We start from the raw sequence: 8,903 nt of genomic DNA, 5'->3' as shown, positions 1-8,903 counted from the left end.
AATTGAAATTGTAAACAGAGAGAAACCTATTACCAATAAAATGTGCCGAGCATATTCTGATGTTATCCATGTTTTGTTTTTCAAATTTCTGTCCGAGGCTAGCCAGCCATTCTCGTCGCCTTTCACTGCTCAGATTTTCGCAATCTTCGCCTTGATTTAGCAATACTGCCGGTAATCGATAAAATTGCAAATGTTTGTCCCGATCTTTTCGATTTGTACATCCAAAAACTACACATTTCAAAACCGTTTTTGCGAAGACGAGCGACCTTGTGTTACGCAATACCAACAATACGAAAGAAGGCCTCCAAGATGGCGGACATCGTGGACATTCTGAATATTTCTAGACGGTCGGGACTTTGTTCCCGACATTTTGATAAAGATGACATCGATATGTGGGGAAATGCGTCCGGTGACCCCAAATACTTTGCATGGAACAACTGGTGGAAACCTGTAAATCAAAGACCGTTGAATAAACTTCGAGCTGCTAGGCAACCACGGCAATAAATTTTACAGGTGTGTGAGAACGTCCCAAATGAATTGGTACTGACTGTTGGCAAAGAGTTGGAGGTTGCAATAAAGCAGAAACCCGATATTGGACGTAAGTTGTATTTTTTTGTTGACTTTAAACGTACATGTCGTTTGATGCCCGTAAATAAAATCAGTTGATGTATAGTCTGTCACGATGTATATGATATGATACGTGGTCCCCAAACACTGAATCCAAGAGCGTTTTTGTTATATTCTAAAGGATTGCGTTTTTTACGATCAACTAATTTTACACAGAAAAATGGTAGCTGCTTGTGATCAGGCAGTATTCGTATTTATAATGGTGCATTCAAACGTTTGTGACTGTACATTTGAAGTGAACAATTTACTGAATATCAGATGATTGTTTAATTTACAAATACTTGCCACTCCCTGTCTTTATTATTTTTATATAGGTTTGCAGCTTAATGTTTGTCCATTTGTTGAGACACCACAACCACTGGGTCATGATTACCTTCATACTGCATCTCCTATTTTAACATATAGAGTACACAAACCACAACGACCATGGATGACGTAAAGTATATTCGTCAGGGTGAGACATTCACAATATCAAATTCATTCATATTAAAACATTTTGTAAAAAAATTCTTTTTTTTCAAAATTGTTATTCTTGTTATTTTGTATACTACTGGTTTATTATTTTTGTACAGTTTTCATATATAGTTTCCGTGGTGACAATACATAGTTTAAGGTAATGTTTTCAGTACTGCATTGTTTATTTTGTTCATATGCTATATTTATTTTTATTTTTTGTTGTAGGTGTTTATGACTCAATTAGTGGGGGTGTTGGTCAACTAAAGTACTGGAGAGGTGCATAGAGTACTGTTGATCATCATAACAGTGGGCGACAAAGACCAGAAAGGCAACATCAGTTGCCGCATTATTACCAGTTTCTTAATTAGACTACATCTAAATTTACCACTTCTCCTCCTAGCGGATTTTTTATTGATCGGCCAAAGAACAAAGAAGAACAATATAAAACTTACTCACAATATAAAAGTCACAATACATACACAGTTTTGTTTGGGGTTTCACCTTTTGGTGCATTCACATTTGTAAGTGTTTCTGACAAGTATCTTACAGAACAAAGTGGACTGATAGAAAAGCTGGATGATGGAGATGCTGTGATGGCTGATAGAGGCTTCCATATAGAAGATTTACTTTTAAAAAAATGCTGCTCTCATTGCTCCCCCATTCACCAGAAAATGGCTTAATGGGAAGGGTAAAAGGGTAAAAAAATGCTGCTCTCATTGCTCCTCCATTCACCAGAAAATGGCTTAATGGGAAGGGTAAAAGACTTAATGTTAATGAAATTAGACGAACAAGAAAATAGCACGCCTTAGGATTCATGTCGAAAGAGCAATTCAGCGTGCTAAATGTTGGAGAATCTTGAAACACCAAATTCCATCTTCTTTACAGGATTGTGCATCAATGATTGTTAGACTGTTAAGCATATATCTAATATCTAAAGTTGTACCCAAAAAGGCAGTTAAGCGCAAACACAGTTGTTGATGCTTGAATGCAAATGTATATCTTCAACAACAAGTTTGTATGCAAATGTACCATTACAGAAAAAAAAAATCTTCTTCACTTGTACTAAATATGTATTTCAGTAATGATTTTCTAGTCCAGTTTTATTATTATTATCTGGATTTCTGATTAGTTTTTTGTTCTTTCATATTGTTTCACTGAATTCAGACTCATAATTTTTTTTTCTGCCATGGTCCAATCTGATTAAAATTGCATGTTTTTCCTGTGTGGGAGTCATTGTATTATCACACATATTGGTCCTAGATTGTGATTGGTTAGCAATTTGTAATTCTGATGATGTGAATATGTTCACACGATTAATGACCATGGACGATGCACCATTAACAGATTAGTTGTTACTGTTACCATACTTTTAAATATCTAAATCGAAAGTGACGCGGCTGTTTGTCTAAGCAACACGGACCCGCAATGCTTGAAAGGCCTGGGGAGAACACTGGACGAAACTTCTCTCTGACTATTTCTTCCCGAATGACCAACAGTAGAATGAGCATCCTGAACAATCATTACAGATACTTGTGAGTTCTTTGGTAACACAATCGGATGCTTTGTCTCATAAATCAAGTCTGTTTTCTTCAGTGTCCACCAACACAAATAATACATCTGTCAACACCAGATCATACTTGAAAAGGGGACTATCTCTTCTATGTATGCCTTCCTTTGAACATCTTTAACAACTGCTACTTCACTTTCATATAACATCCTTGGAGTTAGGCACTGGACAACTTTCTCAGATTGGCATTCCAGTTTTCCAATAAACTTAAGGAACTTGTTCTTAGCAATGATGACCCAGGTCATTACTCTCTTCAATTTCCACCACCCAGAAATTCTTGTCAACAAAGGATCTATAATTAATGTGTCAAACTGAATGGTTGCCCAGCTAGTCTTCACTCCAGGGTCATTCTCCTCTATCCGCATGAAAATCACCTGTTCTGGCCATTCTGCTTCTTTCTCCTACAGAAAGCTTGGTCCACAAAACCAATTACTATTATTCAACTCATCAGTTGTCTTAACACCTTGGTATCCACATGATTCCACTGTTCAAACAAAACTGTGGTACCTTGCTCTGTCGTTCCTTATATATCTCAAAACCGCTTTGCTGTCTATCCAGTAGATTGCTTTGTCAATTTTGAAGTCTAACTTTCTTTGGAATCCTTACTCCTTCCAAATCTTGCATGCTTGTTTTCCATATTTGCCACGTATCTTATCACTTGGTTCATCGTCCCATCCAGTTTTTTGTTTACACTTGGCTGGAGCTATAAAACCCAACGAATCATAAATTGAGCTGACAGCATTGACCTTCTTGTCACCTCTGTCTTCTTGATTTGGCACTTGAACAGGAAATCATCCGTCTCTGCATTCCACAACACATCTAATGTTCTCTCTGTAGGAAGCTGCGATGATTCCAGATCCAAGTCCATCAGCTCTTTAGCTCGATCATTCGAGGGGAACTCTCTCAAAACTTATCGCTCATTGCTAGACTACTTGGTGAGGTTGAAGCCTCCTTTGCACAAGGCAAAGCTCAGCTCCTTCACCAGTTGAATGGCTTGCTCAACATTTTCCACCGACTTCAGTCCAACGTCCATGTAGAAATGATTTTGTAGTGTGTTGACTGTTTCTTCTCTTGCATTGCATATGTTGTTTATACCAGTTCTTCCCAGCTATAATTAGCACATGATGGTGCAGACACAGCTCCAAAAAAATGCACTGCCATACGATAAACCTTGGGCTTCTGGTCTAAGTCTCCCTTTGGTAACCATACAAATCTCAACAGGTCTTGTTGACTCGCAGGCACCTTCACCTGTTGAACATGCACTCAATATCACTTAGAGAAATCCACAGGGAACTCTCTGAATCTCATGAGTACTCATTTAAGATCATTCATTAGGTTTGGCCCAGGTAACAAGACATCATTCAGCGGTGTACCATCACACTTTGCCGCACAGTCAAACACCACTCTTATTTGTTTGGCTTTCTAGGGTGATATACCCCATGATGGGGGTATATACCATTCTTTCCCCTTCTTAGCCGTCACTCCATCAGAAACTTTTTCCGCATACCCATTTACAATCACCTTCTCCATGAAATCTATGTAATCTGTATTCATTTTCGCCTGCAGACTCTTTAACCTCTGCAATATGCCGATTGTTAGGCAATTTCACATCTGGATCTCTTAGACAGACTTCTGCATCTCAATCAACACATCACTGAAGTTCTTGTTGCAAACCTTCGGACTGTCAGGCAACAATATTTTGTTTGATACTGATTTACTGTCTTCAAGCTCACTTAACTGACCTTCATTCCCAGCACTGTTCATACTGTCTAAAGACTGGCTGTCAGTATCATTTTCAAGCTCCTCTATCAGCTGACTTCTGGCTCTGGACACTGCTAATCTTGTGTGTTGTATCTGCTTGGTGCTGCATTTGCATTTGTCTAGTCCATCAAAGAAACCATCTCCTAACGAGTCCAAATCAGCGAAAGGTCAACCACCGTCGTCTACCGTAAGTCGGCATGTGGACAGAAGGAGAAAAGGATGCGACTCGCTGATATTATCGCATCCAAAGATATGGTAGTCTGGGTTTGACAGAATATGGATTTAAAGCTTTCCGTGGTTGACCGTGACATCAGACGGCAAAGGTAAGTTTTAATTTTTTTCGTATTTATTTATTTTGTAATTTTCCATGATCAATTAACCCTAAACTGGCATGTTTGTTTCTATAGAAAAATCTGTTATATCTTGATGATCCATTTTTTTCAAAATGGTGGCCATGATACGGTATTATTGTGAACTGTGAAGTGTTTTAATTTTGTCATCAGGAGCATTCCACAACACATCTAATGTTCTCTCTGTAGGAAGCTGCGATGATTCCAGATCCAAGTCCATCAGCTCTTTAGCTCGATCATTCGAGGGGAACTCTCTCAAAACTTATCGCTCATTGCTAGACTACTTGGTGAGGTTGAAGCCTCCTTTGCACAAGGCAAAGCTCAGCTCCTTCACCAGTTGAATGGCTTGCTCAACATTTTCCACCGACTTCAGTCCAACGTCCATGTAGAAATGATTTTGTAGTGTGTTGACTGTTTCTTCTCTTGCATTGCATATGTTGTTTATACCAGTTCTTCCCAGCTATAATTAGCACATGATGGTGCAGACACAGCTCCAAAAAAATGCACTGCCATACGATAAACCTTGGGCTTCTGGTCTAAGTCTCCCTTTGGTAACCATACAAATCTCAACAGGTCTTGTTGACTCGCAGGCACCTTCACCTGTTGAACATGCACTCAATATCACTTAGAGAAATCCACAGGGAACTCTCTGAATCTCATGAGTACTCATTTAAGATCATTCATTAGGTTTGGCCCAGGTAACAAGACATCATTCAGCGGTGTACCATCACACTTTGCCGCACAGTCAAACACCACTCTTATTTGTTTGGCTTTCTAGGGTGATATACCCCATGATGGGGGTATATACCATTCTTTCCCCTTCTTAGCCGTCACTCCATCAGAAACTTTTTCCGCATACCCATTTACAATCACCTTCTCCATGAAATCTATGTAATCTGTATTCATTTTCGCCTGCAGACTCTTTAACCTCTGCAATATGCCGATTGTTAGGCAATTTCACATCTGGATCTCTTAGACAGACTTCTGCATCTCAATCAACACATCACTGAAGTTCTTGTTGCAAACCTTCGGACTGTCAGGCAACAATATTTTGTTTGATACTGATTTACTGTCTTCAAGCTCACTTAACTGACCTTCATTCCCAGCACTGTTCATACTGTCTAAAGACTGGCTGTCAGTATCATTTTCAAGCTCCTCTATCAGCTGACTTCTGGCTCTGGACACTGCTAATCTTGTGTGTTGTATCTGCTTGGTGCTGCATTTGCATTTGTCTAGTCCATCAAAGAAACCATCTCCTAACGAGTCCAAATCAGCGAAAGGTCAACCACCGTCGTCTACCGTAAGTCGGCATGTGGACAGAAGGAGAAAAGGATGCGACTCGCTGATATTATCGCATCCAAAGATATGGTAGTCTGGGTTTGACAGAATATGGATTTAAAGCTTTCCGTGGTTGACCGTGACATCAGACGGCAAAGGTAAGTTTTAATTTTTTTCGTATTTATTTATTTTGTAATTTTCCATGATCAATTAACCCTAAACTGGCATGTTTGTTTCTATAGAAAAATCTGTTATATCTTGATGATCCATTTTTTTCAAAATGGTGGCCATGATACGGTATTATTGTGAACTGTGAAGTGTTTTAATTTTGTCATCAGGAGCATAATAATCAAATAAATTTTCACAGACGAATTAAAAATATAATGCTCAATCCTCGTTTTTTGTGTTTTATACAGGTATGCTTTGTAAACTGTGTAACAAATTCGGTTTGAAAGCTCAGAGTGGTTCCAAAGTTTGGAGTGAAATACCATGTACAACCTTGGAAAGATACAGCATATTAAAGCACCACAGAGCAGACATGCACAAAAAAGCCGAGGGTTTGGAGAGAGACAATCAAAAATATCACCAAGTTTATTGGAATTCAAGTGAATCTACAGAGACTTGCAGTTGAAGGTGCCATGAAATGTATATATTAGTTGGCGAAGAATGAAGTAGCACATACAACAAAATATGTTTCATTGTTGGCATGGGATGTACCTGCTTTGAACATTTAGATCAGGTAATGAGACCCATTTTGCTTGAAAATTTTGTTACAGTTCTGCATGTACACCTCTCCACAGTTAACATGTTTTGTTTTTTCTAATTTATTTTACTATTTATATTTTGTAGGGTGGTAATGCAAATTACACTTCAGAGCGTATAGTGCAGGAATTTTTACTGTCTATTTCTGGTATCATCACTAATGAAATCTACGGTGATATACAAAAGAGTCCTGTATTTGAAACCCTGATGGACGAAACAACGGATATAGCATCATGAAGCAGTTAATTACATATACAAGATATATCAGAGTTACTGGAAATACTCCTGATGCCTACATATAATATTTCCCCCCAGTAAATTTCTGTAATTGTTTGATTTAAAACTTTATATTATCTTAATTTACAGGTGAAAACATCATTTACAAATACCGACAGTCTTGTTCATGGAAAAGCAGACACAATACATAATGAATAGCACTGAAGAATTATTTAATAATCTAAATCTTGATTCTAACAAATGTACATCACTTGGTTCAGATGGTGCAGCTGTCATGGTAGAAACGAATGCTGGGGTAAGTTATCAGTTCTTCTTTAATTATTCAAAATTGATTATCAAGTGCATATAATGAGTTGTGTTCTGTCCTATCGTTAATGAGTAGCAAATAGTGTTTTATTCCAGGTGACAGCGAAACTAAAGGAAAAGAATAGTTCCCTTGTATGTGTATGCTGTGTGGCACATCGACTTGCACTAGCTGCAAGTCAGGTATCTCAAGAGAAGAGATTAAGTTCAACATTACAACAGTTGTTTTATTTTTATCAAAACAGATCTGTAAGGATGGCTGGCTTGGTTGAAATTCAGGTATATTTACTAGCTTTTTAACTAATATTAAAATTTCTGACATTATAAAAACTATTTTAACAACATGTACTATGTATGACTGCTTGACATTTCATTACAATAAGTTTTCAGAAAATACTCTGAGAGTCCGATATTCGGTTGAAGATTCAAAAGGCTGTGCATTAGCTATCTCATCAGCGGGCAGTAAATGCAATTAGAAGGTGCCTTCTAGAAAGAAAGCGAAGCATCAGAAAGAGACAATGCCACAGCTGCTGGTTTAGTTTCATTTATTAAAGATTACCAGTTCATTGCCAGTATACACATGTTGAGTGATATGTTTATACATATGTGCATAATAAATATTGTTTTAAAATAAAATGTGCTATTGTCTGCTGTAGCTGACTTCTGTTTTCAATTGCAGAAGCAGAGCATTGATGTAACATTACTAGAGACTGTAGTTAGTAGCACCATAATCACAATCAACCAGCTGCAGACCAATGAAGGTCAGCATACACAGAATACATATCAGCACATGACATTGTAGTTACTCAACGTAAAAAAGATAAATTCAAGTCAGAGGCTAGTATATAGACCAGTACCATCCTATATTAAGTTACTCCCCCCCAAAAAACCAAGAATGTAATAACATAAGTTGTGAATAAAGTATTATTGCGATCAGTACTCAAATATACCCTTTATTGTATGTGTGTGAAATCTGAATCAATACAACCTATAAGTTGCCGATAATCTCATCATAATATATGTACTAATATTTAAACGATATGCTAATTAGCCGCTATCCTTGAACTTGGTTCTGGGGAGAACACTGGTTGTGTCACATGTCAACGTATCAAGCAGCACCATGTGAGCAGGTAATGGCCGACTTACCAGCTGATAGAGTTGTGGCAGAAACATCACCGTTTACATTCTGTGGTGTGGAATATTTTAGGCCTTTGACTGTTCGCAGAGGGAGATCTGAGGTGAAACGGTATGGTGTGATTTTCACTTGTTTTTCCCCCGAGCAGTCCACCTAGAGATCGCGCATTCGATTGAAACATGCATAAATGCTATACGCAGGTTCATGGCCAGGAGAAGTCAGTCAGAAGCACAAACTTCGTTGGGTCGGAAAAGGAGTTGAGACGTGCACTTGAAGGTTGGACCAGTCCAGAATGAATGATGTTCTGTGTGCAGAAGTCGGTGGAGTGTGGGAGAGAATGATTCGTATCATAAGGGCGATTTTGTACAGTCTGTTGAGAGAACAACCCCGTATTGTTGATGATGAGACGCTCAGTATTGTATTCTGT

The 8,903-nt window shown here is 38.2% G+C and overlaps 1 pseudogene; it reads left to right on the top strand.

Annotated features, from left to right (window-relative positions):
- Positions 1 to 4,235: 4,235 nt before the first annotated feature.
- Positions 4,236 to 7,893, top strand: LOC144346457 (zinc finger protein 862-like; annotated as a pseudogene).
- The last annotated feature ends 1,010 nt before the right edge of the window (positions 7,894 to 8,903 follow it).

Source organism: Saccoglossus kowalevskii, chromosome 22, assembly GCF_978046115.1.
Source record: "Saccoglossus kowalevskii chromosome 22, keSacKowa6.1, whole genome shotgun sequence".
NCBI lineage: Eukaryota > Metazoa > Hemichordata > Enteropneusta > Harrimaniidae > Saccoglossus > Saccoglossus kowalevskii.
This window is presented reverse-complemented; position numbering and strand designations above follow the sequence as displayed.